Raw genomic sequence first — 4635 nt, 5'->3', positions numbered from 1 at the left:
AGTTTACTTCTATCTACCTTGTCAAAAGCTTTTTCTAGGTCAACAAATGCACAGAAAACTTTTTTCCTACTCTCAAACTTTTTTCTGTTATTTGCCTGAAGCTAAATATTTGATCCGTACATGACCTTCCTGGCATAAACCCACTCTGGACTTCCAAAATCTTTGCTTCTGTTATTTTCATTACCCTACGAATAAGTATTTTTGAATATATTTTACTTATGGTGCTTAATAAGCTAATCCCTCTGTAATTAATGCACTCGCTTTTATCTCCCTTTCTCTTGTATATTGGTACGATAATCGCTTCTTTCCAATCGTCTGGGAAGTCTCCCATCTCGAAACATAAATTTATCAATTCGCAAACTCTATGTGGTATGTACTCGCCACCGTGTTTAAGCATTTCAGCGTTAATAACATCTACCCCGGCAGCCTTACCGTTTTTCAAGTTATTAATTATATCCCTAACCTCAGTGACACAGACTTTTTCAATTGATTTTTCCATCGCATCGTGTTCAACATCGCAGTTGTGGTGTCCTATAGCTTCATCTCCGAATTGTCTCTTAAAATAGTCTATGAAAGCCTCTAGTTTCCGTCTGCATCATATAAAATTTCCCCCCTACTATTTCTCATGTTGACAATTTCTGTACTTTTGTTTCTTTTCATTTTTTTATAAAGTAGTTTCCTGCTTCCTTCAAAGTCGTTTTGTATTTTTATCTCTTCTTCTGCTCTAATTGTATCTTTAATTTCTTTAACTAATCGTTTAAGTATCCTGTTTTCGCGTCTATAATCATTTCTACGTGTATTTCTTTCCTCATTGCTAAGACCTACGATGTTCGAAGTTCTCTTGTACGCTTCTCTTTTTGCTTTTTGGGCAGCCTGAATTTCATCATTCCACCACGCATCACCAGAAATTCTTCCTACAACTGCGGTACCACACACTTCGATCGTACATCTAACAAGGATATCCCGTAACATTGTCCAGGCGCCCTCTATATCTTTGTTTTTTATACGGTCCTCCCATGTTGCCCTATCTATGCTTTCGATTAACTTATTTTGGAAATCTATTCGCACATTTGGTTTCTGTAGGTTCTCAATTTTTATTCGCATTTGTTTTGCTTTCTTGGTTCTCTTTTTGCTCCATCCCCGACCTAAGTTAATTTTTGAGATCAGAAGGTAATGATCAGTGTTGCATTCAGGACCCCTCATGACTCTCGTATCTTTGACTAACTCCCTTAGTCTTTCATCCGCAACAACAAAGTCAATTATACTGCGGCTATTTCCTTTAGTCCAGGTGTACATGTGGATCATTTTATGCATAAACCAAGTATTTGTAATAAACAGACGCCTTTCTAAGCATAGACCAACTAATTTATCTCCGTTATAGTTTATTCTTGGATCCCCAAAATTACCTAATACTTTGTCTGTATCCTGATTTTGGATGCCCACACAACCGTTCGTGTCTCCCAGCAGAATTATTCCTTCCCCATGTTCGCAAACGTTCATTGTGTCATTTAAAGTGTCCCAGAAGGCGTCTTTTACTTCTCTAGGATCACTATCAACCGGCGCGTAGCATGCTATGATAAATAGTCTTCTGATTCCTACTTTCATTCTAGCCCACAGTAGTCTGGGAGACACGAAACCATGGTCTCCGATATGTGTTTTAAAGTAATCACGGACCACTTAGCGTTAAACAGGCTCCATAACCTAAAAAAACCTCACCGACCGATTAGCCAGATCGGCACTGGAACTTCTTGAATATGACTACAAAGTCATATACCGAAAAGGGAGTTCAAATTTCGTACCTGATGCCATCTCGAGATCAGGAGAACCAATACAAAATATAGCATTCGCGTTAGCATGTAGCGTAGAAACACCGAAAGCGGACATAAGCGACGAAACAGACGATTGGTAGTACTCTACTAAATTCTGACAAATAACAAAAATACCAGAAGAATACGAAAAATGGCGAATCAGAGATTGGCAACTCTATTTTTACAGAACTGATCCATTCAAATCTACTCTTTTACCAGACTCCAACCCATGGAATCTCGTCGTACTAAAAAGATTACAACACAGATTTTGAAAGAAAATCACGATGACTTACAAGCAGGACATTTAGGCTCCGAAGAAATGCACGCGAGAATTTCCGAATACAACTTCTGGCCAGGGATGTATTCGGAGATAATCAAATACATAAGAAATTGGAAAACATGCGAAAGAACCAAACCGAGTAACCAACCGAAATTAAGGCTGATGGGAAAAAGAATCGTTGAAGAACCATGGACCATGATTGCTGCAGATATCATGGGCCCGTTACCGATTTCAAAAAAGAGAAAAAACCAATATTCACTAGTTTTCGTAGATCTTTTTACAAAATGGGTTTAAATAATGCCAATAAGAAAAGCTAACGGGACAACAATAGAGTCAGAATTCCATAAACGTACCATTTCGCGCGGAGAACACCTAGGATTCTCCACACTGATAATGGCACGGAGTTTGTCAACAAAACTTTAAGAGAACTAAGCAAAAAATTCGGTATTAAGCATACTAAAACACCTAAATATTACCCCCAAGTCAACCCAACCGAGCTTTACAATAGGACAATTAAACAAATTATTAAAACCTACCTAATTAGCAATCATTCCACCTGGTATGAACATATAGATGATTTGAAGTTCGCGATAAATAGTAGCAAAAACTCGTCAACACAATTTACCCCAGCATTCTTGAACTTAGGTCGCGAACTGGAACCACTCCAGTCAGTAAGAAAAAATCTAGAAAGCGATAACGATATAGAGTTCCAAAGCGTGGTACTAAGATCCATTTATTAATAAGAAGAAAATATCCCCAACCATTTATGAATTTAAAAACATATTAAAGGAAAAATCTTTGTGGAATGGAATATAAATATTTTTAAATTAGAAAGCGTAAATACAAGTAGTGGCACTTAGGAAAAACTAAAAATTTAAACTAGAATACTTAAACTTAAAAAATGGCAAAAAGACAAAGAATCAATAGCATTAATAACAACAGCAGACTCAAAACTCAAAAACTGAATTAATAAAACCTAAATAATGTCACTCATTAGATTTTAAGAACAAAATTAGGCAGAAAGGAACTTTACCTTTTCGAAAAAATAAAATACCAAAGTACTTACAGCAAAACGCAGAATTTCAAATCTTATAACCGGAAACAAACTACTTTGACAAACTACTCTGGAAACAAACAACTCTGGACTGCCTCCTGGAGAAACTCTCCACCACTACGTCTCACGTCCCACATCAACCTGTCGCAGGGATCTTCGACTCCAGCTCCCATTACTTTGACCGGAAATACCGGGTTCCGACCTGCCGGTCGGATGAATGGAAAGGCTGACTCGGTTCGAGGATTGATCGAGGAAGTGCACTCTTCGCTTTGCACCGCTACTAGCAGCTGCTTTTGAGAGGACGCCTCAAAAAGCTCGGTACTCGTTTGAAATACTGATTAGGATTCCGTAAGTCATTAAGAAAATGAATTCTTGTTTTTAGAAATGAAGGTCTAGGTTTGAGCCGAGAAATAATATCGTTGACTAAACAAAAGAATTAAGTGTTAAAAATAAAGAAAACTATAGAGTGCTTAAAATTGCATAAGTGACTGGACAGATTTTTCAAATTAAAAGTTTTAGTTATTCAGAACAATAGATAAAGTTCCTATTCAACCCGTTCTTATTCGGGAGATAAAGAACCTACTTCATAAGGTTCGGAAATAATTTTGAAAACTTTTAATTAAACGAGATCTGTTCTGGTGATAACATTTTCATTTGTAAGTATTCTACCATTTTATGAAACCTGAGTATGATTTTCAACCCTATTTCATTCGGGAGATAATCTAAAAAGAAATTCTCGATTCTAGAATGAAAAAAAAACTTTCTGTACGGGTATTCATAATATTCCAAAGGACGAACAATTTACCCAAATTTACCCAAATAATTAAAAGCCCTGCTTTTAATCTCCTTTTCCTCTCGTGTGTGGGTTTTCAAAAAAATGACTTTTTTAATGTTTTTAATGCTATTTTTCACGATTAAAAAAAACGTAACTATTAAAACATTATTCATGACAAATTAATTCATTTTTACATTCTCATTAGAGAAGTTATTAGATTTGGTGTAGAATGTGCCCCCCCCCCCCTCTCAGTTTTTGCGAAATGTCTACGTTTTGAGACAGCAGCTATATTTTTTACGAGGAAAAAAAGATTGCGCAATTAAACTTCCTATGTAAATATATGTTTTCAAAATTGAAATTCGAACATTTTTTACAAGCCCTCAGGGGACAACAAAACGCAGCGCTAGAATTCTTTACCCGTTTATTACACGGAACCACTCAATTTTTGTACAATGCTACTAAGAATGTATTATTGTTTGGCGTTTTTGTACCTGTGTTTCTTTCTACGGTCTGTTTAGAGGGATTTCGCCTTTTTCATTTTTTATTTATTTACTGTAATGTTAATTAGTTTCTTCTTCAAGCGGCCAGCACACACAATGCATTCAATAAGTTTGGGGACTGATGTATTGCTAAGCGTACTTAAGGCAATTCAGTTTAGTCTCTGAATGGAATAATGTCTGGTTCATTCTGAGTCTAACCCCCTTTGGTTCTTCGCAAT

General features: G+C 36.4%; 1 protein-coding gene across 6 annotated transcripts in view; it reads right to left on the bottom strand.

Annotated features, from left to right (window-relative positions):
* The window catches only part of LOC117168799 (zinc finger protein 2 homolog), a 263897-nt gene that overhangs the window by 207540 nt on the left and 51722 nt on the right, over positions 1-4635 (bottom strand). The gene's annotated exons all lie outside the window — the stretch shown is intronic.

This window comes from Belonocnema kinseyi, chromosome 3 (genome assembly GCF_010883055.1).
Source record: "Belonocnema kinseyi isolate 2016_QV_RU_SX_M_011 chromosome 3, B_treatae_v1, whole genome shotgun sequence".
NCBI lineage: Eukaryota > Metazoa > Arthropoda > Insecta > Hymenoptera > Cynipidae > Belonocnema > Belonocnema kinseyi.
This window is presented reverse-complemented; position numbering and strand designations above follow the sequence as displayed.